Raw genomic sequence first — 27,484 nt, 5'->3', positions numbered from 1 at the left:
TTTTTAAAGAATTTATTGATTTATTTGGGAAAGGGAGAGAGAAAGCATGAGCAGGGGGAGGTTCAGAGACAGGGAGAGGGAGAAGCAGACTCTCCGCTGAACAAGCCAGATGCAGGGCTCAATCCCAAGACCCTGAGATCATGACCTGAGGTGAAGGCAGAGGCTAAACCCACTGAGCCACCCAGGTGTCCCTATGCAGAATAGTTCTGTGTGAAAAATCGTCTGCACTCCGCCTGTCCATCGCTGCCCTACTCTCCCCGACCCTGGGTGACCCCTGATCTCTTTACTGTCTCCCCAGGTTGGTCCCTTCCAGAATGTCATGCAGTTGCCATCCTCTGACTTACAATCGTCTTTCCACCTCAAGTTCTTTCACTCAGTCTATGTCTGTATGGGTTCCTCCATGTGTTCTCATGGCCCGACAGCCCGTTTCTTTTTGGTGCTAATACTGTTGCATTGTCTGAACAGGTCACTGTGCAGGTACCTAGTCAGCTGAAGAACATCATGGTTGCCTCCCAGTTTGGCCAATTATGAACCAAGCTGCTGGGCACGTCTGTGCATGGGTTTTTAAGTGGACCTAAGTTTCCAACTCTGTTGGGTAGATATCATGGGGCAACACCTGCTGGATTTCCTCCTGTAAGAGTAGTTTTAGTTTTGTAAGAAACTGGCAAACCATCTTCTCACGTGGTGGCACCGTTTTGCATTCCCACCAGCGATGAGGGACAGTTGCCCTCGCTGTCGTCCTCACCAGCATCTGGTGCTGGTCCCCGTACTCTCTTATCAGAGGGCGATCTCAATCCTGGTGGACGAAATGTCCGAAGAATGGTGACAGGTGGTTTAACCTACAAGTTCACGTTGCAAACCTAGATGCTTCCTAGAGCCCTTTTATTGAAATGATCTCTCAAATGCACGGTCTGCGTCATCTCGTTGTGGGCTCTTCTGGACGGACCCCTGGAGAGTCGTCTCGGAGCCAACAAAACGGTTTAAATGCCTGCCTTCCGTTTGTTGCTGATTTCTGTTTAGAGTGAAAGGGATGGACGCAGAAAAGAGATGTAGCAAAGAGACTTTTACATAACGGCCGCTTGCTAAGGTGAACATTCTACACAAAACTCAATATCCCTTCAACCTCATAGCAGAATGTTGCTTAGTAGAAAGACGTCATTTTCTTGTACCTTGAACACGATTAGTGGCAACTTGATTACTGAGCAGTTCCCCTCTTTGGGGGTGGGGGCAGATGGCCAAATGCATAATCCAGAAGTGACCATGAGAACCTGATAGTTATTATCTTGGCAAATATAATGGGGCCATAAGTTGGTGTATGTACATACTTCTCCGACTGTTTGATGAATGTCTAAGGCTGTCCATTTCCAGGGAGACGTGCAGCCTTAATGTTCTAACGATTAAATATAAGTTTTGGAAGATGAGATTCCTCTATTGTCTCACGTAGGTGTCCTTTAGGAAACCGAGGCGACATATTTCCAGGGACCACAGGTAAGGTCAGGATACCTTTATTAAATGCGGCGATTGAGGAAGCGGACGTGCTGATCTCCACTTGTGTTAAATTACGATTACCCTTTCTTGGCTGCGGCTCATAGATTTCTGTGTTTTCCTTCTAATCACCACTTGATCTAAATTGGTGTATATTGTGCACTCAGAGTTACATTGTAGCTGTTTTGTATTTCCCAGTCGTTTCTCTTCGGAGACAACGTGTTTGAATTTGTTGGTTTTTACCATTATTGTGCTCTCGGTCAATGGTACAGTAGTCAGATGATCTTTCTGCAAGGCATTATTTCTTGGGACTTTGCTAATTTTTTAGTGTCTAATCTGGTGGTAATTTTTACTGAAATATGGTTTTTTTTAAGGATTTTATTTGTTTTTTTTGACAGAGAGAGATCACAAGCAGGCAGAGAGGCAGGCAGGGAGAGAGGAGAAAGCAGGCTCCCCGCCGAGCAGAGAGCCCGATGCGGGGCTCGATCCCAGGACCCTGAGATCATGACCTCAGCCAAAGGCAGAGGCTTTTCACCCACTGGGCCACCCAGGTGTCCCAGAAATATATTTCTTTATAAAAAATACACCTTTCCAAGGCACGTGGGTGGCTCAGTCAGTTAAGCATCTGGCTCTTGGTTACAGCTCAGGTCATAATCTTGGAATCATGTATCTGTACCTCATGGTCAGGAATCTGCTTGAGAGTCTCTCCCTCTACCTCTGCCCCTCCCCGTGCTTGTGCTCTTTCCCTAAAATGAATAAATAAACCTTTGTATTTTCAATCTTCTCAATAAGTTTGTGTGTATATGTGTGTTTGGGTACGTAGTTACATGTAAAACATAAGTTAAAATTGTGATATTTCAGGGCACATATCCATGTGTGCGTCAACATCGATAACTCTATCGATGTGAGAGCAGATATTCAGGGTCCGAGGATACACTCACTTTTCCAACTTTTGGCACTGCTGACATGTTTTCTAAAATGGTTATTCCAATGGGACAGGAGGGGTTTACCAATTCTGCCTTTTTACCATGGCCTGTCCTTGAGATGGTCAGTTTTTTTCATTTCGGACACCCTGCTAGATTGGGTCGGAGCACGACTATCACATCCAACACACAGATGACTCCCAGCTGGCGTGCCGAGACCCTCCCTCGTGAACCACCTACTTATTTTTATTTATTTCTTTTTATCAAATAGTCCTTCAATAATTGATGTAAAATAATACATTCTCCTAAATACTGGCTATGAACCCTCTGCTGAAAATATCTAATATTTGATGTTCTCATAAATATAATCTAGATTTAAGGACCTTGTGTTTCTATTATTTTACAGAAAGGATTGAAAACCAAACATTACAAATGTTATAAGGAATAATTCAATTTGCCACTCTTCCTTTTCTGTAAAGCTTTTTTTAAACATTTGTGGCCAAAGGGGGGGAAAAATGTGTAACATGAGATCTACCTGATTTATAAAATTTTAGATATAGAGTGTAGTATTTTTAACTGCGAGTAATTTTATATAGTGGATCTCTAGAATGTGTTCATCTGGACTGACTGGAACCCCACGCTTTTTTTTTATTTTTTAATAAACATATAATGTATTTTTATCCCCAGGGGTACAGGTCTGTGAATCACCAGGTTTACACACTTCACAGCACTCACCAAAGCACATACCCTCCCCAATGTCCATAATCCCACCCCCTTCTCCCAAACCCCCTCCCCCCAGCAACCCTCAGTTTGTTTTGTGAGATTAAGAGTCACTTATGGTTTGTCTCCCTCCCAATCCCATCTTGTTTCATTGATTCTTCTCCTACCCACTTAAGCCCCCATGTTGCATCACCACTTCCTCATATCAGGGAGATCATATGATAGTTGTCTTTCTCTGCTTGACTTATTTCGCTAAGCATGATACGCTCTAGTTCCATCCATGTTGTCGCAAATGGCAAGATTTCATTTCTTTTGATGGCTGCATAGTATTCCATTGTGTATATATACCACATCTTCTTGATCCATTCATCTGTTGATGGACATCTAGGTTCTTTCCATAGTTTGGCTATGGTGGACATTGCTGCTATAAACATTCGAGTACACGTGCCCTTTCAGATCACTACGTTTGTATCTTTAGGGTAAATACCCAGTAGTGCAATTGCTGGGTCATAGGGCAGTTCTATTTTCGACTTTTTGAGGAACTTCCATGCTGTTTTCCAGAGAGGTTGCACCAGCTTGCATTCCCACCAACAGTGTAGGAGGGTTCCCCTTTCTCCGCATCCTCGCCGGCATCTGTCATTACCTGACTTGTTGATTTTAGCCATTCTGACTGGTGTGAGGTGGTGTCTCATGGTGGTTTTGACTTGTATTTCCCTGATGGAACCCCACACTTGCAAGAACAGCAAATCCCTGAAGCCTTTTTGTGTGTGTTCCTTTGATCAATCTTCATCGAACCTCTGTTGCAGAAAACAACATTCCGCAAAATCTTCCACAATAATACAGTGTTAGATTTCATATGTACATGGAATTCTGACGTGGACTCTTTTATCCCTGTGGTTTGAGGTAGCTATTCTATTGATTTTTTAATTTATTAATTATTTATTATTTCCTTGTGTTTTTCTGTAGGGCTGCCCAATATTCCTCTGATGGACCAAATCAGCTTGCTTTCCTTGCAATCTGGGCTCCAAACTTGGTCATAGACTCATGACCCACATCTATTTCTCCATTTTTTTCCCCTGCCTCTCATGGAGTCAAAAAATTCACAATCTGATGGAAAAATTCATGTCTTCTTATTTCCTTTTAAAGATAACATCATTTCCTGCCTATGGCACCTTTATCTTGTCTTTCCCGTTAACCCATGTTTTTATTATGTGTTTTTGTGCATATTGAACTCCTCCACCACCCCGGGATCGTAGGGTTTCTTGAATGTGTGTTTAATGTCATCTCAGTGCGGACCGACTCTCAGAGACCATCTTTTCCAGTTGGATTCTTCCCTTGACTCTTTTCCCTACATCATAAATATATAATCGTCGCCTTTTCCCCTTCTTCTTCTGATGTGTCTCCGGAGGCTTCTTCCCAGTAATAATTCTATCTTCTAGAATCGCTAATCACCTCTCCATTCCTTAGTTTTGTTTTCAATCCCAGAATTTCTACCCAACCTGTTACGTCTCTCCATGGCCTTGTCGATACTCCTAACCATCCCAATTTTTGAATCTATGGATCACCGTCATTTACAACTCCTATCCTGATACACACGATAGCTGCATTTTGCTACCGTTCGGTTTCTTGGGTCTCTCTCTGTGCATCTTGGCTTTAAGCCCTTTGTGATGGTTTCCCCTTCTGTCTGGTTCTCTTGGAAAAAACGCTGGCCATGTTAAAATAATGTTGAGACACAAGAGGCTCTTTGGAGACATGAAATGGAAAAATGAAATAACGGATGATGGTCGCTTCCTTCGAAGACGGCTTATTATTTTCTTGACCTAATTGCATTCTATAGACAGAGTTGAAGCTGGTTTTCACACAGTGCCAAGACTCAACTGTTCACTTTTTGGCATCGTTCAGCCTATCAGGACTCCAAAATGAGGCTTTATTATTATTATTATTTTTTAAACCAGACACCTGCTCCAAGACACGCTCTCCTGTGGCTTTTGTCCTCCATCTACACGGAAATCACCCATGGCTGTGCTCAGACTCTCAGGCCGTCAAACAATGCTTGTTCTAGCTGCCACTGGTGAACCGTTTATACTCGGAGTGTGTGCCAGATGAGGAGAGAACACCTCAGGTCTCTGGAACCCTCACCACCCTATTTCTCAGACACTTTCTCAGATACTTCCAAACGGAAGTCATTTACCATTTCTCCCTCCTTGTATGGTTGGTCAACAGGAAAGCGCCTTGTAACTCAAGACAATGCAAAATAATACTAATGATAATAAAGAATAGCTTTTCAACTTCTCCATGCTCTTGGACGTGAGGCTTGAACTCCCTCCCTAGGTGATGGTGAGGTCTACAGCGCCCACCTGTTAACGATGTCCATTCCTTACGTGAGTCTGTTGGCTTCAACTCACTCTTACCACTTTGACTTGGAATTCTCTGAATGTCCAACAACTACAGATTTTTCCCTCCTTGATACGGAGTCAATCACCTGCCTATTTTATTTTTTTTCAGTCTTCGTCTCTGTTGGAAAGGAGACCAAATCAACTCCTCCACCATAAGAATCAGCACTTATCAATTGATTATATCCAATTCGTTGGACTCGAGTGTGTCTTGAATTCATTTGCATTTGGACGTGAATAAATACAAGTATGTTAAACTTACTTTTCTATTGGAAAACTGAGCAATGACACGGTACATTGTGAATCCCAGAGCTAATCGGATTCAATCAAGAAAAGGAGATTTTGCATTCCTCTTTTGAGCCATAAACATCCTCCTGGGTTTCTAACAACTTTTTGTCTCTTTATTCAACACACACAGACACACACACACACACACACACACACACACACTCAAATGGATTTACAGTTTAGCAGAAAGGACAGAAAAGTCAACATTTACCACTGGGTGAATCCGTTTAGGAAAAAGTTGGTCACAGAGAAGCACATAATATCACTATGAACAACCTAGGAATCCTAAAATACTTGAGGTTAACTGATGATGAAAGAAACAAGAAAACGTACAAAAACATAGGAAAGTCTACTGACTTCCCCCTTTTATGTTGATAGAAAAATCAAACGCCTTCATGCCCGCAAAATATAGTCCTTGTAGAATATAGTCCTTGTAGAATATAGTCCTTGTAGAATATAGTCCTTGTAGAATATAGTCCTTGTAGAAGGCCAGAAAGGAATGTATACATCTCTGCCTCTTAACATCTTAATGACTTAGGATGTTTTTCAGTGTATTTTCTCAGTATACTTGTTTAATATACTCTTAGAATAGTTTTGTGAAGGATTTTCCTTAAAAAAAAAAAAAAGTCTAAAAGACAAAAAAAATAGTTTAATGTTTGGCCTTAGGCTGTAGAATATGTGTCTAATGATCATGTTTATGACCATTTAACCAAATTCCATATTTTATTTTTGATTTCATGCCCCGAAATTTCTACAACGTGAAATGTTGGAATGTTTGAATGCTCCTGCTAGGAGAGAATTTGAGGCCTCATGATCATATATTTGCCGACAAGCTCTCACATACACTTTTTCCCACTTGCGAGTTCTTTTTTTTTTTTTTTAACCAGCAAGGAAGAGACTCTCATCACAAGGACCAAAAACAGTTTTTCTTCTTCTATCTCTGTGGGATGATGGATGCTAACTTAGTGTGATAATCATCTCCCCACAAATTAAGTCAAGTCGTCATGCTTTATACCCTGAACTTAGGAAGCCCTCCAGGTCGATGGTATCAAGGAAACGGAAAGAGAAACTTTCCCAGCGGTGATGTCGGAGCTTATCTTGGTGTGTTGTGTAGTTGTGTTATCATCACACCAATAATATAACTAAACATTTCCAGGTTCTTTCCTGCACCAAGAGGAGTGATGGTGCATTTAACGTTTCCTTTCTGTTTGTTTTTCAATTTTCAGGGTCAAACACCTAGAATTAGAACTCCTGGGTCGAACGGTAGTTCTGGTCTTAATTTTTTTGAGGAAGGCCCATTCTGTTTTCCGACAAGAGATCACACGCTGCACGATGGAGGTGTGGACAATACAAAAGATCAAATTCTAAAGGAACTAATACATCATCGGAAAGTGATAGGAGCATTCAGTGTGGACCAGATATTTGAATTTCTGAGAAAAAAAAAAAAAGTGAAGAAAAGGAAATAGTTTGAAGTCAAGCCAACTCCTATCATTGACCTACAGGATGACTTCAGGAACTAAAATAGAGTTATTAGCTTTCGAGTCTCTAGAGTTGACGCAAGTTAACAAAAAGCCTTTTACACAGACCCTCCTTTGGTGAACTTTAAAGTCACCGACCACAAAGCAGTTGCAATTGGCTGGGATTCTTTCGAGCTTAAATAGCTTGATTCTCAGAGAGGGGAACCCGTCGAGGTCACGAAGCGAGGCTCGGCAAACCCGTCCCCAGGGATTCCTGAAAACGGGAAAATAAATGTAAAAGCTTTGGTGGAAATCATACTTCCAGCTTTCACCTTGCTCCAAAGGTGAGTTAGACCTCTCTCTCTTTGGTGATCCAAATGGCTTCGTTGTGCATGAATGTTTGTCCTCGTGTGCAGCCTTTCTCCACTGTCATAGAAAACTCCTTGGTGAGTGCTGTGAAGTGTGTGGACCTGGTGATTCACAGACCTGTACCCCTGGGGATAAAAATATATGTTTATAAAAAATATAAAAAATTATAAAAAAAAAAAAAAAACTCCTTCCTGATGACGCCCTCGTGTCCACAAATGAAACAAAATTAGTGCATGGACACTGGATAAACGTAATAGGGCTTGTCTCTGTAAAATATTCTTTTTTTTTTTTTAACTATCTCAAAAATTGTTTTTTCGGCTGAAATCGAGTCGCTGCAAATAATCAAAAAACCAACGGCCAAAAGGTCCTTGAGCAGTCAGTATTGGCTATCGGCTATTGCGGAATCCAATCAGGATTCAGTATCGCTGAGCACACTTCCACAAAAGCTGAATATGCTAGTTTCAGAACCTAACAAATGAAAACCCTCGCTCATCTCTATATTGATTTTCCTGTATTTTTCACTGCTACTACCTTTCGTAATATAAATGTGCTAACATATCTGTGATTAATAGGTAGATATAATTTCTCCATATGTTATTTAATACAAAATATATACATTATCCTATATTTCTCACTACTATCTTTCATAATATAAAGGTATTAACCTATCTGTGATTAATAGGTAGATATCACTTCTCCATATGTTATTTAATTCATAATATATACATTATCCTATATTTCTCACTACTACATTTTGTAATATAAATGTGCTGACCTATCTGTGATTAATAGGTAGATATCATGTCTCTGTATGTTATTTAATTCATAATATATACATTATCCTATATTTTTCACTACTACCTATTGTAATATAAATGTGCCGACCTATCTGTGATTAATAGGTAGGTATCACTTGTCTGTATGTTATTTAATACATAATATATACATTATCCTGTATTTTTCATTACTACCTTTCAAAATATAAAGGTATTGACCTATCTATGATTAATAGGTAGATATAATTTCTCTATATGTTATCTAATACATAATATATACATTATCCTATATTTTTCACTACTACCTTTTATAATACAAATTTTCAGACCTATCTGTGATTAATAGGTAGATATAATTTCTCTGTATGTTATTGAATACATAATATATACATTATCCTATATTTTTCACTACTACCTACTGTAATATAAATGTGCTGACCTATTTGTGATTAATAGGTAGGTATCACTTCTCCATATGTTATTGAATACATAATATCTACATTATCCTGTATTTTTCATTACTACCTTTCAAAATATAAAGGTATTGACCTATCTGGGATTAATAGGTAGATATCACTTCTCCATATGTTATTTAATTCATAATATATACATTATCCTATATTTCTCACTACTACCTTTCATAATATAAAAGTATTGACCTATCTGTGATTATCTGATAATATGACTATCTGATTATATGATTATCTGTGATATCACTTCTCTGTATGTTATTGAATACATAATATATACAATATCCTATATTTTTCACTACTACCTTTTGTAATACAAATTTTCTGATACATGTGTGATTAATAGGTAGATGTAATTTCTCTGTATGTTATTGAATACATAATATGTACATTATCCTATATTTTTCACTACTACCTACTGTAATATAAATGTGCTGACATATCTGTGATTAATAGGTAGATATCATGTCTCTGTATGTTATTTAATACATAATATATACATTATCCTATATTTTTCACTACTACCTTTCATAATATAAAAGTATTGACCTATCTGTGATTATCTGATTATATGATTATCTGATTATCTGTGATATCACTTCTCTGTATGTTATTGAATACATAATATATACATTATCCTATATTTTTCACTACTACCTTTTGTAATACAAATTTTCTGACCTATCTGTGATTAATAGGTAGATATAATTTCTCTGTATGTTATTGAATACATAATATATACATTATCCTATATTTTTCACTACTACCTACTGTAATATAAATGTGCTGACCTATTTGTGATTAATAGGTAGGTATCACTTCTCCGTATGTTATTTAATACATAATATATACGTTTTCCTATATTTTTCACGACTACCTTTCATAATATAAAGGCATTGACCTATCTGTGATTAATAGGTAGATATAATTTCTCTATATGCTATCTAATACATAATATATATATTATCCTATATTTTTCACTACTACCTTTCATAATATAAAGGTATTGACGTATCTATGATTTATAGGTAGATAGCACTTCTCCGTATGTTATTTAATACATAATATATACATTACACACCATAAGGATGATCTATGTCATATAGAAATTATACACCCACCTAGCTTCAATGATGCTTTTCTCAGTGTATATACCAAATTATTTTATATCAGCAATTTTAATTTCTACTTTTTGTTTCTTTTTCTTCCTCCCCCACCCCCACCTTCTCAACCAACTGACATCTTCCTGGCACCCACCCAAATGAATAGAACGTAGAATCTTCAAAAGTAGGGTCTTTTGTTATTTTGGCACAGTGCGTCTATAAATTAGTAGGTGCTCAAAAAATGATGGTACGATATTGTCACATTTGCCTGCCAAATGTCTTGTTCGACTTCACATTCTTCCAACAGATGTTAATTGAACACCTTCGAAGAGTGTTAAATTAATGTGGGATCCTGCAGTGTCTAATAAGAAAACAAAAATCCCTTCCCTTCCAAACTCTACTTGTTAGACGGGAGACGGTGGGCAACGTTATTTCTCTTTGAGAATGCGCATTCACTCCAAATAGGGGGTCTTTTCCCTTTCATGTTGAAGCTTCACCTTTGGGTTTTTTTTTACCTCCACTCGGAATTTTAGTGTTCCCTGGTCCTGATTTCTCGTCATTGTTCACGTACACCGACACAGCCGACAGTCTCAAATCTTTCGGTTTCTCCTGGCATTAACCTTCAAGACCCTGGCATCCATGCCGTCTTACACTGATGTGTCCTTATACAGAGGAGCTCATCTTTATTCTAATGTCATATTAATCTTCTGTTAACCCTTGCCTCGACGAAAACTTAGAGTCAGCCAATGCCTGTGTCTACCTTTCTGGACCAACTGGTCCCAATCTGCTAGAGCTCGCCACACACATGCTCTGAGCCTTGTGGAAAACGGACCACGTTTCTCTGTTGATGAAGGAACACATTTGTAATTATTAGCACATAAAGTGCTTCCTTATCAGCGCCTGAAAAAAAAAAAATAATGCCTCCTGATGTCTGGCTCTTACCACCTAGCACAGCTGTGAATTTGTAGCAGATGCCGTCAGTGCCTGGAAGGTTCTTTTTGCAATTTCCCACTGATGGAGTCAGCCCCGTCACTGAGAATCAGGCCGTTCTTCATCACCTCTTCTGGTAAACATTCCCACATGAGCCCAAGTGAATGTTACCTTCCTTTATTTCTGTCCCTATGACAACATATCTACTACTTTTTTTATAGTAATTAGCACCTTCTAACTCCTTGTGTGTTCATTCTCCTTCTTAATAGATTGCAACACGCCTGCTCCGTGCGATCGCGGGGCTGCTGATTTTCATCTTGAGAGGCTCAGCCCTACAAGTCCGAGATACAGAATACCAACGAATCGTCATGGATGACTTCCATGAGCACCATTTACCATTTAGTATTTCCAGCGATCTGCAGCTTCAATATTGGTACAAAATGCAGAAGACGAAAGTTGGCCGGGATGCGGAGAAAGGGGAACCCTCCTACGCTGTTGGTGGGAATGCAACCACTCTGGAAATCAGTGTGGAGATTCCTAAAAAACGTTAAAAATAGAGCTACCCGATGACCCAGCAATGGTACTACTGGGTATGTACCCTAACGATACTGATGAGCTGATCCAAAGGGGCCAGTGTACCTGAATGTTTATAGCAGCAACGTCCACAATAGCCAAATGATGGGAAGAACCTAGATGTCCATCAGCAGAGGAATGGATAAAGAAGATGCAGTTCATCTATACAATGGAATATTACTCAACCATCAAAAAGGATGAACCTCGCCATTTGCAAGGAGGTAGCTGGAAAGAGAGGGTCTAGTGTTAAGGGAAAGAAGGCAGAGGAAGATAAACATATGATTTCACTTATACATGGAAGTTAAGAAACAAAACGGATGAATATGGGGGAAAGGAAGAACGAATCAAGAGGAAAGGAGAGATGGAGACAAACCATAAGAGACTGTCAAGTCTGGGAAACGGAGGGTTGCCCGAGGGGAGGTGGGTCGTGGGAGGAGCTAACTGGGGGATGGACGTTCAGGAGGGCACTGCCCAGAGTGAGCCCTGGGTGTCACAGGCAAGTAATGCATCAGCTAATAATGTCTGCTGGTGAACTGAATTTAAATTAAAAAAAAAAAATTACCTCTGAAAGTCATACTACACTTGTGTTAAAATTACATTTAAGTGACATCTTGGAAGGAAAAAAAAAAATAAACAAAATGCATGGAAGTGAATTTAAATTAAAAAAAATTCTACCTTTGAAACTCATTGTACACTCTGTGTTGACAAAATTACATATAAGAAAAATCTTGGAAGGAAAAAAAAGTAAAATTTAGGGAAGTGAATTTAAATTTAAAAAGATTTACCTTTGAAACTCATACTACACTCTGTGTTACCAAAATTACATATAAGTCAAATCTTGGAAGGAAAAAAATGCAGGGAAGTGAATTTAAATACAAAAAACCAAATAATTCTACCTCTGAAACTCATAGTACACTCTGTGTTGACAAAATTACATTTAAGTAAAATTTTGGAGGAAAAAAACAGAAAATGCAGGGAAGTGAATTTAAATTAAAAAAAAAAAGTTTACCTTTGAAACTCATACTACACTCTGTGTTAACAAAATTACATATAAGTCAAATCTTGGAAGGAAAAAAAATGCAGGGAAGTGAATTTAAATACAAAAAAAAATAATTCTACCTACACTCTGTGTTAACAAAATCACATTTAAGTAAAATCTTGGAAGGAAAAAAAATAAACAAAATGCATGGAAGTGAATTTAAATTAAAAAAAATTCTACCTTTGAAACTCATTGTACACTCTGTGTTGACAAAATTACGCATAAGGAAAATCTTGGAAGTAAAAAAAATAAAATGCAGGGAAGTGAATTTAAATTTAAAAAGATTTACCTTTGAAACTCATACTACATTCTGTGTTAACAAAATTACATATAAGTCAAATATTGGAAGGAAAAAAAATGCAAGGAAGTGAATTTAAATACAAAAAAAAAAAATAATTCTACCTACACTCTGTGTTAACAAAATCACATTTAAGTAAAATCTTGGAAGGCCAAAAAAAAAAAAAAAATACAGAAAATGCCTGGAGGGGAAAAAAAATCGTGCAGCTGGCCCTTTAAGGAAGGTGATGGACAGGTTGAACCACTAAAGGAGCATCATCCCCAGGGCATAAGACCGACTGGCGTCCAGGTGCGCAGCTCCGCCGCGCTCTCCGCGCTGTGTTGGAGGCCGCAGCTCGGTCGGGCAGCCCCTGCGAAGCCAGTCCGCTTCCTGATGGACTCCCAAGGCCCCGGGGACACACGCAGCCCTGTACAGCAGCCCAGCCGGGGACAGGCCCTGCGCAGAGGCAAGGCCGGCCACACCTGCCGGGCAGGTGCAGGTGCAGGTGTGAGCGCTTTGGGGCCGCCGCCCTGGACCCTGGAGCCTTCCCGAAACCCGGGCTGCAGGACCAGCTCGTAGCCAGCCCAAGGCCCCCGGACGAGGACTCCTGGTTGCAGCCGCTGGGACCTGCAGTGGCCAGGGGTGAACCCACACCTTCACCCCTGCTTCTGGAATCTTCCCGCGCGGGAACAGAGTCCATGCACGCGGCTGCTCAGTTCTGCCAGCCTGGGGACCCCTCAGAAGCCTGCGCCCCAGCTCGCCTCTGCCGCTGGGAGGCACCACCTGCCCCTGCGAGAAGCCCGGGCTGCAGCCGTCGGGACCTGCAGCGGCCAGGGGTGAACCCGCACCTTTATCCCTGCTTCTAGAACCTTCCCCTGCGGGAACAGCCTCCATGCATGCTCTGCTGACCTCGGGGCATCTGAGAACCCTGCGCCCCAGCTTGCCCGTCCTGCTGAGCTGCACCACCTATACCTGCGGGCAGCTCTGTGAAGGACAGCCTCCCCTGGGGTCGCCTCCTAAATAGTACCCTATGTGCTGCTGCTTCACGAAAGCGGGGTATCCGAAGGCTGCAATGCTGCCTCTGTGCTCCTCCATGCTAGAAGGTAAAAGGCAGCGAGTGCTTTTTCTATATATATGTATATATTTTAGATTTTATTTATTTACTTGACAGATCACAAGTAAGCTGGGGAGGGGGAAAGCATGCTAACCGCTGAGCAGAGAGCCCCGTGTGGGACTGGATCCCAGGACCCTGAGCTCAAGACCTGAGCTGAAGGCAGAAGCTTAACCCACTGAGCCACCCAGGCACCCAATATTTTATCTTTTTTTTTTTTTTTTAATTTTTGCAAAAAAAAAAAAAAAAAGAATGATTTCGGGTGCAGGCATGCAATTTCAGGGTTGGTGAAGGTGAACTCTGAACTCCACCGAGTCAGGTGGGAAGTTTTATGCTGTGATCATCGTTAAGGTCACCTTAATCGCCGAGCACTAAAGTTTCATTTGCTCATGTTTCCCAGGAAAAATGTGACAAAGGGAGAAGGTTCCCTGCGAAAGGCCCGGAGCAAAACTTGATGTCTGCCTGCAGCCAGGATGGCCGGGCCGGAGAGGCAGTCAATGCGATCCTAAAATAGTTGATGTGGAGAATAATTCAAAAAAGCCTGGCTAGTTCCTAATAAAAAATAAAAATAAAGGAAGAGAACATTTTAATTTCGTGTGATTACGTGCCGTAACAGATGAGCTTTAGGATTTAACTTGAAAAGGGCTTCTTTATTCTTATCTGCGGAGTTAAGAAAACATGATTGAAAAAAATCATTCACACTCCAAAAAAGGCTATAAATTTCTCTCGAAGGCTGGGACAGTTCCGTGTTTAAAAGACCGAGAGTGAGTTGGAGGAGGAGAGCCCCGTTTACCTTCCTTAACGTTTCTGAGACCCCTAAGCGTAAAAATCAGGACGCAAGGAAACTCCCACCGCAGGGGCGCTCCGGGACGGACCTAAGCCCCAAAGCCAAATGAGGAAGGACACAATTCTCCCATTTCTTTTTTTTTTTTTTAACATTTATTTATTGGACAGATAGCTCACAAATGTTGGGCAGGGCCAGAAGGAGAAGCAGACGCAGACTTCCCGCTGGGCGGTGAGCTGGACGTGGCACTCGATCCCAGGACTCTGGAATCAGGACCGAGCCAAAGACAGAGGCTTCACTGACCAAGCCACCCAGTTGTCCCTCAACTCTTGCATTTTCTAAGGGACTGACCAATGACAACGTCCCGTGGTAGTCGAGAAAATCCTTACCGTAATGCTACTTTCCCTAAAACTCCCAAGATGCTACCTTAGGGCAGGAACGGGATAGGGGACAAGCAGCACGATCCCTAAGACACGGAATTCAATCATCCCCTGTCTTAGGTGGCCCTCGAACAGACTTGCAGAATAAAACGTATCCAGCCCCAACCTGGTCCTTTCTAGGCTTCTGCGTCCCACAGGGTGGCCCTGTTACCCTCCACGTTCCCTGAGTCAAAACAGGACTTCACGGTCCATGGGGCAGCTTGGGGGTGGGGGTGGGGCTCCATTGCAGAAGCATCTGACTCCGGCGCGGGTCGTGATCTAGGGTCCTCGGATGAGTCCCGTGTTGGGACTAGTTTCCTCCTCCCTGTGGGTCTGCCTGCTGCTCCCCCTGCTTGTGCTCTCTGCCAAATTAAAAAGCAAAAACAAAAACAAACGCAAACAAACAAACAAAGTTTCTGCACTTCTGCGCTCATCACGGTTGGGTCGACCATCCAAATACCGTCCCATTCTCTCTCCTTATCCCAAGATGCACGACTCCCATATTGTCCAAGTAGCATTCCTTTGTCTGAAACTATGACAAACAACCCCAGAGTAGCGTATTTATTCCCAACGATGCTGTCCTCACCACCAGATCTCTCCCTCCTCCTTCCACAGGACGTCCTGAACGCCTCACCGGTCCCACCAGCCCGTGATTTTCACGAGGCACACCACGTTTTCTCTTCCCATACAGGTAGGACTGTGGCCCGTTTGGCCCCAGAGCCCTGGCACGCGGTCCAGGCTGAGGTCACGAGTGTCGAAGTCATGGGAGTATTATGATGTCCGACGGCGCAACAGCGGCGACACGGTGGCCGGGGTAAGTGTACGAAATGCCACCATACCACACCCTGTGTGCAGAGGGAACCTTGATCCTGGGCAGGATGAGAGCCTACCCCATCCTATCAAATGGTTTCTGACCCGAAAGCACAGTTGTGGGCTCATGAGGACGGTGTGAAAGAGGAGGCACCTGGAAAATGCCGGGGAGAGCCGGGCAGAGGAAGCGAGAAGGAGGGGGTGTGGGTGTGGATTGGTCGTGGCTGCTTTTCACGGCAAGGACACAGGGAAGCGTTGACTTTCCTTGACCGTGTGGTCCCCTTCTCTGGCTCCTTGTCTGTCTTCATGCTCCAACGGCGGACTGTGTTGGCTCTGGGCTGCGAACCTGATTCACGACCACGTGTGTTTCTGCGTGTGATTCCAACCGGCGTCTCTACGGTGGTAGGCGTGGTGGTAGTAAGAAATGGCTTTGGTTTGTTAGCCGTGTTTCCCCAGTAGGATTAAGTGGCTTCTCAAGGGAGCGGATAAAGTGGACTTTATATGCATCTGCTGCGCTTTCATTTGCCTTGAGGATCTGGGCGGTTCTTGCTGTTTAGGAATATGGGAAGGAGTGACCGAGTTCTGTGCTGGTGGCCACACCGGCCGGTGTTTGTGTGTGCGGGCGGGTGTGCTGAGGTTCACGCCTCGTGGTTCCTCGTTGTGGCCTCTGCAAGTTGCAATGCCTGCACCAACGATGGTCTCCGTCCTTCGTGCTCTCCGTCCTCATGAAGCCGTGACCCTGTGGGGAGCCATCCCCCCAAAAGAAAACCAGCCCGCTAGCGTTCAGGGAATAGTGTTTGACAAACAGCGAGTGACGTAAACAGTTACATTCTGGTCAGGGAAGGTCGCGCCAGAGATCTTGAAGTAACGCCGTGCAAAGGAGAGGAGAGAAACCAGAGTCTTTAGAAATGAGCTGAATGGTTCTGGACGTGGGGGACGCTGACCGTGGGTTCAACCAGCGTCTACCGACTCCCCACAGCCAAGTCCGTGAAGCCCTTTATATAAACCCCCGAAAACCCGTGCTTTCGTGAACAATGCCCTTGGGCAGAAGAGAGTGACCTGGCAGCTTCCCCCTAAAGGAACCTCAGGTGGTGCCAAATAGTGTGTCCTTTCTTTAGTTGATCAGCAGTAATCAGAGATACCAATGCATCTGTGTTCCTAATACTTCTTTATTTTACAAAGGTGCATGACCTGTGGGTTGGCTACTGGGTGACACAGAGAGAGAAAGACAGAAAATCCAGAGCAAACTGCCCTTTGAGTCCAGAACCCAACGTGGGGCTCGGTCTCACGACCCTGAGATCATGAGAGGAGCCAAAGTCAAAAGTAGCAGGTTCCCCGCTGAGCAGAGAGCCCAATGCAGGGACCCTGAGATCATGACCTGAGCCAAGGCAGAGGCTTTAACCCACTGAGCCACCCAGGCGCCCCAGGCTGTTTGTTTCTTGGACTGAACCCACAAGTCACATAGAAATACAGTTTACGTAAGAGTTTATTTCATATACTGGCTTCATAGTTGATAAGAATCAACTCAAAATTGGACATCAACATTTTCTTTACATTTTAAAATATTGGGTAGGTGTTACAGAGAAAATATATTTGGTGTAATAACTTTAATCCAGATCCTTCTTGTGAAGATCAGGTATTTAGTAAGTCTGTTTTATAAATGGTTCTTGGCCTTCATCTGTTCCTAAGGTCAAATATTCCTGTAACCTTCTCATTTATGCAAATTGTTCCTTAGTTTTTTTCCTGAGAACCCAAATAATTTGGACTGATTTCCCTTTAAATTATTAATTAATAATATTAATATAATAGGTAATTATTAATAAATTTAAATAAAACACTAACCTTAACTTCACTATATTTTTTTATTGCAGTAATGCGCTAATATCACAGTCAGTAAACATCAAGATTGTAAAAGGATAAAAGTCCACAAAAACCAGATCTTGATAATCATGTCTTTACAGTAAGGAATTTATTTATCTCCAAAGAGAAATACCATTATGCAAATAATAATGTGAAAAGCATTTAAAATGGGAGTTTCACGTGATGAAAATCTAATTTCTTCACTCTTTATAAGGGGGGTGGTGTTTCCTTTTTCCCCTCAGTGAATCGAAGGTGCAAAGTGCATAGACTCAAGACACTCAATGTGTTAGCAAAGCAAATAAAATTAAAGGAGGAAAAAGGGAGAAAAAATAAAGAAATGAATCAGGACCATGAGACTCTCGACATAAAAATGATCAAAAGGAGGAGAGTCCCGAAGAGGAAAAACAGGTTAGGAGACATGACTCAGAAGAAAAACATATTGAAATAAACCAGAGAAATGCTTTCAAAGAGCAAAAAGGGGACAAAACCAGTGCAACCGGTCACATATAAAAAAACAAACATCAGTGCGGTAGAAACTCTTATGAAGAAGAGAGAAATTGTGAGACCCAACTTCCAGCGGTCTCGCTCTACAAGATGCAAATCCTTGCGATATGCAAGACTCGGTTCAAGGAGAGCGTTCCGTGGTGTGTGGTTGTGCGGTTCCTACAAAGAAAAGGCCCCAGTGTCTGGGTGAGACTTGAAATGACGGAACACCCCTTTCCGGAGAGGTTGGGTTTGGGTATGACCGGACTGAGGACCGACCCCTTAGCGTCTATGAAGAACAGGGAGCTTTGAGAGGTGGCCAGAGAAAGACCATCTTCTGTGGGAGTCCAAGGAGAAGTATCTACAAATCGTAGAGAAAACCAAAAATGGTTACATAACACAGGCCAGTGTTTCAGAACGTGGGAGCAGACCCTGTCTTAGGGTAAGTCATCGGAAAAAGCCAATTTCCTTGGAGGCAATGCCGGCGAACGAAATCCCAGAGATAGGCTTCTCTCTCTGTGTTAAATTCTGATAAATCATCTGCACAACAGGCGTGCCTGATGCAAACCCCATAACTCCCGAGATCTTATGATATCATTTCGTTACTTCCCTGAAATTTCTGGGTAGGGGTGAGGGTCAGGAAAGAATTTCAGCAGAACCTGCCCAAACCCCATGAAACGTGCTTATTTTCAAAGCAGTGAATTATTTCTTCTGACACCTTTTTCTGGGTTTTTCCGCAGAGTGCATGATTTTCCAGATTTTTTCCTTTTTTTTTGCACGCTCTGTGCAGGATGGGCTCCTGTTTGAAACTCGGGAGGGAGCAAGGTTCGATGTGGAGCTCTTTCTCCATAAATATGACTAAAGTCTCATGTGCTTGCCGACGTATACTCACCATGATATATTGCGAAGGACCGATCGTTATTTGTATGAACGATGCAAGGTGTGTGACAGAGACACGCAAATTAACAATCATCCTAGACCTTTCCATTCTGATTTCTTTTTCACGACACCGTTCCGTTCCACTCTGGAGCTGTGGAACCGAAAACGACGTAGTTCCCTTTTGGAATCTCGATCTCCTCCACGGATGCTCACAATACGTGTGTCGGAAGAACGTTCCCTTAATTCACCTGTAAAAATTACCGCGACCTCCTTTTGGTGGCCTAGGGCTGTCCTCGTGTTGCGTGACTAGAAGAGACGTACGTGGAAGCCCGTGCTTAATTCCTACAATATAAATTCGGCATTGCCGACGTCTATAAAGTAGAAACCTTAATGTCGATAAAAGGTGGCATCCTGAAATCCAACGGCGTTTCACATATTGGGATAATTCCTTAAGGCAATTAGCTCTTATTTGCTGGGAAATTGGGTTATATTATCTAATCAAACTTTAATTTTTAAAACACAGTGCGAATTTAATACATTTTTCCAATGACGAATTAACGAGAAACTATAAAGTTACCTTGTAATTCAGTTTTGGGGCAATACAGCGGCCCGTAGCATTAAGACTCATTTGAAGTGAAATTTGTGAGTCTTAAAATGTCAACGCACATGTGTCAAGAAGTCGTTGACACCTGAGTGACCGTGAGCTTTTACAGTGATCCTTTTAAGTGACCATAGATTTCTTTGTCCGGGTGGGTGCGATGGAGTCGTAAATCTAGGCAGAGAGAATCGTAAACATGCAAGTGTTACAGGTTTTCGATACAATGTGACTCCTTGTTTACACGAAAGTTGGTAAACGGACCGGTCTTTGGTGTCGAACTAGTTATCCCTGGTGAAGGGGGACGTTCTCAGGGTGCCCTGGGCCAGACTGATTCCAGGTCACGTAGAAATGTGTCAAATGGACAATGTGCCATGTACAGTAGACACGTTAATGTAATTCTGAATATAGAGTCGATCCTTTGTGGTCTGCTCCCAACCCCCGCCCCCATCTGCAGTGGTTCAAGAGGGGAAGTCCTTCTAGGTTATGGGCCGAAATATTACGTCACCGCCCCCAAACGTTCTCTCCTCCTGTGTGGAGCTGCCTGGTGGGGGTCTGCAGTCCGGGCACCAGTCCTCACCGTCAAGCTTTGGAATCAAGCGAGGGACAGAGTGCCCGGCGTCATTGTCTTGAGACCACGGGTCTGGATTTACAGAGGAACCAGTGAGGCAGGTGATCGTACCTGTGTGGCGTTTATAAAGATACGAATGATGAGTCTTCTACGTGCATATTGCCGATTTCCTGGTGTCGATATGTAAATACCTGTTTAAAGATTTTATTTATCAGAGAGAGAGCATGAGTGTGGGGAGGAGCAGAGGCAGACGCAGAAGGAGAAGCAGGCTCCCCACGGAGCAGAGAGCCCGATGCGGGGCTCGATCCCAGGACCCTGAGATCCTGACCTGAGCCAAAGCCACAGGCTTTAACAGACTGAGCTACCCAGGCACTCCTTAAAAGTTTTTTTTTTTTTTTTATTTTTAAGTAATCTCTACGTCCAGGTTGGGGCTCGAATTTGCAAATCTGAGGTCAAGACTCCCATGCTGTACTGACTAAGCCCTCCAGGCACTCCTGACAGACATATATTTTGTAACATTGTATATATATGCATATGTGTATATATGTATTTATATTATGAATAATATCTTTACAGTATCGTATACATACATATTAATATATATAATATAATTTATAGTATTGTGCAATACAGTATCTCTCTTTAGTTACTTTATCTCCTGCATTCACCGTATTTTCTGCACTCACGTAGGCAGGCATTCGCACGTGCACGGAACGGGTTTATACGAGTACATTAGCACACATGTGTGATGTATACACTCACACGTCCATATCCTGCAAAGTCCGCTGTTGGAAGCTAGTGGAAGTCATAACTTTTGAGAAATTCACACGCACCGTTTCTTTGTGAAATTACGCATTTCCAATCTGTTGCAGGTATGGAAACCTTCACGTTGCGAAGATTCGGCCATTCTAACAAAATAAAACTGGGTCGCTAGGCTAATACCGATATGTGTCCAACAGTCCAGTCCCGAGAACGCGGCCAAGACATCAGGGGTCGGGAAAGTGCTTATAAGATCTTAAAAAAATATTTGCCCCAGACTTGCATTTACGTTGTGAACAAATCCGTACCGAGTTCCAGGTTCTTGAATACGACGGCACACAAAGAATGAGGTTAACTTTTTTGGTTTTGATTTTATTTATTTATTTGACAGAAAAAATGCATAAGTCACGGGGAGGGACAGCAGGAGAGGGAGAAGCAGGCTCTCCGCTGAGCCAGAAGCCCGCTGGACGGGGCACTGTGGACTCGATCTCGGGACCCTGAGATCATGACCTGAGCCAAAGGCACACGCTTCACCGACTGAGCCCCCCCAGAAGCCCCTAGAGGAGCAGGTTTTATTCCAAATTTACTTATTATTTATGCCCTAAACATGGCCTCATTAACCTGCTCCTCCCCACGAGTACAAAATGGACACAGAGAAGGTAAGAACTTGTACAAAACACTGCAGCGGAAAACTGAATCTTTGCCTACGGACGAAGCTAAAAATGGAAGCACCTCGATTTCATGGATTTTGGCTCCGTAGCGGCAATTTATATTTGCATTTCATGCTTAAAAAAAAAATGCAGGGGCATCTGGGTGGCTCAGTGGGTTAAGCCTCTGCCTTTAGCTCAGGTTATGACTCCAAGGTCCTAGGATCGAGTCCTGCAGTGAGAAGCCTACTTCTCCCTCTCCCTCTGCTTTCTGCGCCCCCTGCTCCTGTGCTCTCTGTGCCGAATAAATTAAAAAAAAAAAAATCTAAAGGGAAAAAAACAAAACAACAATAGTGGATCGTTCTGTTTTGTTTGTGGAGCCTTTGGCTGCGCATTTGCATTCCCGAGGACAAAGCTTTTGTTTGATTATTAACCTTTTCTACATCGCGGGTGCAGTCTCTGTCTTGAATTCGCGAGGTCGCGGACTCATTCTCGGAAATGTTTTTTGCTTAAAAGATTTTATTTGTTTGAGAGAGAGGGAGCGAGAGAGCATGATCAGGGGAAGGGGCAGAGAGAAAGCCAGGAAGCGGGCTCGCTGCTGAGCTGGGAGCCCTACGCCGGGCTGCAGATGCCTTTTTTTTTTTTTAATGCAAACTTCTATACACATTTTTAAACACGTCCGTATCATGACATTAACATCTTGTTCCTGACCCGTCTCCTTTCTTCCGACGACCTTGACAGGTTGCAGTCGTCGGATTTTCCATCCTGGGCGTCGGAACGTTGTCTCAACTTGAAAATGGTCTTTGTTTCCATCTTTCTGAAATGACGTGTTAAAAAAAAAAAAAATACATCATTAGAAAATATTTTCGGGTACATCGTTGATGTCTCGAATTACTGCTGTCAATGAACATTAAGAAGATGGGAGCTTGAAGGTCGCCTCGAAGGCTTTTCTGCTGGTGTTTTTACTGAATCCTGACCATGGACTGCTTCCTTTGGGGTCCTTTATGTGTTTGTTGTGTTTTTAGGGTTGGGGGAGGCCCGTTGTGTTCTGTTTCATCTGACTTCTTTATCAGCACAGTCTGAGAAGCGTCCCCCCCACCGGATGACAGGACAGTCTGAGAATCCCGAAATCTGCAAACACTTGTCCGTTCTAAAGCACGGCAGGACGACGCCTACTGTCCGGGACCCCGGTTGCACTGGGTGCGGGGCATTCAGAAGCGTAGGGATGTGGGACATTGAGGGGATGCAAGCTCGTTCCTTCTGCCACTGGAGTTGGGAGCCCCGAGTCGGGATTGTGCCGGACCTTTCCTCAGTGCCGTGTTTCTCACTCCCGTGCATGTCATGACACACGTGAACTTTAAGGGCTGGACGGTGTGACCGCCGCCATTGGATTCGGACGTCCTGGCCTCTCTCCTCCCTGACTATAAGACACCCATTTCCCGTGAGAGCTGAGAGCCGGCCGAATCGATTCCAGGCTCTTGACATTCCTCCTGACTTGAACCTAGAACCAGAACTCCGTACCTCCTCCTCCTCCCGAGGTCGTTCCTCGTCCTTCCTCCTATGATTCCCGTTCCCGTTCCCGTTCCCGTGTTGCACAGAGTGGCTCGCCGCATGAGACCTGTCCTGTCCAGTGTTGTTGCAGGAGACGGGAACTGCCCTCTGTGCCAACTGAACGGTTCCCTACAATATCTTTCTCCTCTTATTTCACATTTGTTGATTCTCTTGGAGCCACTTGAAGCGTCTGCATGTAGTTTCCATTTTATTTGCTTCCCCATAAAGAAAAAGAGTGAAGACAATGACTGTCTTGAAACACGACGGAGACCTAGAACCCAGTGAATGAATCCTGAAATACTGTCGGTCGTTACTGGTGACCCTGGAGGTTTTTAACGCGATGAGCCATTGTGACTTTAGGGACTTTAGGAAGAGTATTGCTGTTTAAAATGCATATATATGGCGACACCTCGGGGTTCCGTGGGGGAAGCATCTGACCCAGTCAGGATCCCAGGGTCCTGGGATCGAGGCCCACGTCGAGGTCCTCGCTCGCCGTGGAGCCTACTTCTCCCTCTCCCACTGTGCGTGAATAAATTAAGAAGTAAATGTGTTTGTACAGCATGAACCCATGTTCTGAACGTGACCTTCACAGCCTTTACTGATAAGGAATACTATTAAAGGCTCTACGCTTTAATAAATTAATTAGATTTTATGAATTAAGATTTTACGAATTAAGATTTTTTCACTTGTTTTAGAGATAGCACATGACCAGGATGGCCAGAGGGAGAGGGAGACACAGTCTCCGGCACACTCTGTGCTGAGCACGGGCCCCAACACGGCGTTCGATCTCACCACCCTGAGATCAGGACCTGAGCTGAAACCAAGAGTTGGACGCTCCACTGGCCGAGCCCTGCGGGTGCCCCAAGGCTGCAGAGTTGGGAAACTTGCAGGCATTCGTTTGATTGGCATGCTGGACGTGCTGAAGAGAGCCACCAGCCTGGGCTTCCTTACGGTCAGGCTCTGTCACCCACCTCCACTCTGTACAACATTGAAGTCCCACAAAATAAAATAGTGCACCCAACATAGAAGATGGGATACCAACAACACTGTGCGTCCCACCAAAGCTCACCTTTGTCTTCTCTCTTGACTTTGGAAGTGTGTTTCCTTCTACACACACAATGTATGACCTAGTTACCCCTAGAGCTGGATTCCATATTCTTGGAGTCTCTCTTCTCAGATCTGCTCGGCAGAATCATAGTAGTTGACTTGCTTCAGGGGTCATTCTGTTGGCATGTGACACGCAAGGAGACACAGGTAGGAAGACTACGTGTTCATGACCTGTTGAATTCTTGCCCTAATATGGCCAAAATGAACATTTTCACGTTCAACAGAACCTGACGGTTCTTCCTCTCACCATGTAAGAGTCACCACGTGTGTGAGAAGCATGCTGGGCAGTATTCTCGATAAATATAAAGAATGACAGAATTAACAGATTCTTCCCAGGTCCGTGATTTACTGGTGGATGTAAAGCAGTGGGTGGCCTGTACGTCAGGCCTGCCGAGAGCTTTCCAAAAGGGTTTCCAAAAATGGGGCATGGTGGAGAAGCAAACCCAGTATGGTTTGAGATGGCACGGAGCCACGGAAAATGTATTCAGACAAAATTTTCAAGTGGAAAAGTAAACTGTAAACCTCATAAGCCCACGTCTGGGTGCTTGCGCTGGGGATAGACTCTCAGTGTATCCTCAGCTTGTGCTTAGAGATAACTGCGGAATGGCCAACCAAAATGGCGGCATTGACCTCCATGATGGAACAGACTTGTCCGTGGTGGGGAAAGGAATCCCAGGGAGTGGTATTGAAGGCGTAGAGCTGTACACTCTAAAAGGCATCATGGATCCAGGCTTTAAGAGAAGGTTCCTGCTCTTTGTGTCCTCTGCTAGCCCTGAAGAACTTCTACCTAGAAGATAGAAAGTGCCTGGGATAGAAACAGTTAGACTAACTCCCATTGGGAGGACGACCAGGTTAATAATTAAATCACATGCTTTGTGTTTAATACCTGTCTCATATGCTTTTTCTTTTCTGTTGTTTTAAAACTATGTTTAACCTGCACTCTGGTGTTTATAATAAAAAGGGTCCTTCTCTTTACATAATCAGAGGAGGATGTTCCTATGGAGAACTTCCTTGAGTCAAGTGCCAGCTTTAGAAATCCAATCTAGTAATAGACAAAAAGAGTAAGACCTCATTACCAGCTATGTTTTGTCCTGAAATACACAGTAGGTTTCATAGAGAGAAACCATCGGTGTTTATCTCTAATTCTGTTCCCTGAATAAAGACACAAAGCTCTGGAATCAACTTAGATGCACGAGAGCAATTAAATAAACTCAAGAAAACTTACCAGGAGAACAGATAAGCAAAGGGCGGTGTATTCACACAGTGGGATTCTGCGTAGTAGAAAAAGAAACATCAGGGACTCCCCTACGTATGAACAGGACGGGTCACTCCTACAGATGTGGGGTTCAAAGAAACCAACCAGCATGGAAGAAGTGCACATTTATGTGCTGAACAGCGAGCCGGAGAAAGCGTGGTGATACAAAACAGAATGATGATTTTCCATCGTGGAAAGAGCATGAACATTCTTCCCAGTGATGGACAGAGTCAACCTCTGGTATAAAGTGCTAGAATCATGGGATGATCAGAATATTAAACCACACACTTACCCTCTGCATTTCACTGTTGGTACTTTTATCTCAATAAATGAAGAGACTCAGACATTCAATTAAGAGAAGCAGACCGACTCTCGCACACAGTTACAGGCACAGCGAGCATCAAAAAAAAAAAAAATTGGGAGGAAAACCAGTAGCCGGAACACAAAGCTGTTCTCCTCCAGCATAAAGATCTTTGACATCTTCTCTTCCTGTCAGTAAAACCCACAGTCATTCAGGTTAGCGGTACCTGTTTCCTGACATTTACAACTCTCTGTCTTGGACTAAAATGATTCTTGAACTTGTGATGGGTTTTTCCCTGTCCTTCAAGTTACCGTCACACATGTCCACACCCTGCATGTTCTCTAAGTATGAAATTACATGTGTCCCCCTAAACACAGGGTTCAGGCTTCCAGGAGAGGAAGAGGTCCAGAAGTCTTCACGCCTCTGATCTGTCTGTAGCTAGATCTGATTCCTCTGGGTTGACCATGACATCGTAGTTGAAGTAGCCAGACTCCCAATCTCTCTCTCTTATTTTTTTTTCATTTCATTTCTTTTCAGTGTTCCAGAATTCATTGTTTATGTACCACACCCAGTGCTCCATGCAGTACACGCCCTCCTTAATACCCACCACCAGGCCCTTCCAACCCCCCACTCCCTCCCCTCCAAAATCCTCAGATTGTTTGAAACCATATGATAATTGACTCTCTGCTTGACTTATTTCACTCAGCATCATCTCTTCCAGTCCCGTCCGTGTTGCTACAAAAGTTGGGTATTCATCCTTTCTGATGGAGGCATCATACTCCATAGTGTATATGGACCCCATCTTCCTGATCCATTCGTCCGTTGAAGGGCATCTTGGTTCTTTCCATAGTTTGGCGACCGTGGCCATTGCTGCTAGAAACATTGGGGTACAGATGGCCCTTCTTTTCACTACATCTCTATCTTTGGGGTAGATACCCAGTAGAGTAATGGCAGGATCATAGGGAAGTTCTATTTTTAATTTCTTGAGGAATCTCCACACTGTTCCCCAAAGTGGCTGCACCAACTTGCATTCCCACCAACAGTGGAAGAGGGTTCCCCTTTCTCCACATCCTCTCCAACACATGTTGTTTCCTGTCTTGCTAATTTTGGCCATTCTAACTGGTGTAAGGTGATATCTCAATGTGGTTTTCATTTGAATCTTCCTGATGGCTAGTGATGATGAACATTTTTTCATGTGTCTGATAGCCATGTGTATGTCTTCTTTGGAGAAGGTGTCTGTTCATATCTTCTGCCCATTTTTTGATGTGATTGTCTGTTTCTTTGGGTGTTGAGTTTCAGGAGTTCTTTATAGATCTTGGATATCAGCCCTTTGTACCGTCATTTGCAAATATCTTCTCCCATTCCGTGGGTTGCCTCTTTGTTTTGCTGACTATTTCGTTTGCTGTGCAGAAGCTTTTGATCTTGATGAAGTCCCAAATGTTCATTTTCGCTTTTGTTCCCTTTGCCTTTGGAGACAAGAAAGAAGACTTTGAAAGAAGTTGCTGTGGCCGATGTCGAAGAGGTTACTGCCTATGTTCTCCTCTAGGAT

General features: G+C 43.1%; 1 long non-coding RNA gene across 2 annotated transcripts in view; it reads left to right on the top strand.

Annotated features, from left to right (window-relative positions):
• LOC123394723 overlaps positions 1-26,467 on the top strand; it is a 34,467-nt gene extending 8,000 nt beyond the window's left edge. Inside the window, exons 2-4 of one of the 2 annotated variants that reach the window (XR_006609449.1) lie at positions 11,184-13,906; positions 15,809-15,931; positions 22,463-26,467. This is a non-coding gene — a long non-coding RNA (uncharacterized LOC123394723). Of the gene's footprint in view, positions 1-11,183; positions 13,907-15,808; positions 17,251-22,462 lie in introns of those variants that run through there. The other variant, XR_006609448.1, reaches the window with a different exon arrangement.
• Positions 26,468-27,484: the final 1,017 nt, after the last annotated feature.

This window comes from Mustela putorius, unplaced genomic scaffold (genome assembly GCF_011764305.1).
Source record: "Mustela putorius furo isolate JIRA1106 unplaced genomic scaffold, ASM1176430v1.1 tig00003836_pilon_pilon_pilon, whole genome shotgun sequence".
Taxonomy (NCBI): domain Eukaryota; kingdom Metazoa; phylum Chordata; class Mammalia; order Carnivora; family Mustelidae; genus Mustela; species Mustela putorius.
This window is presented reverse-complemented; position numbering and strand designations above follow the sequence as displayed.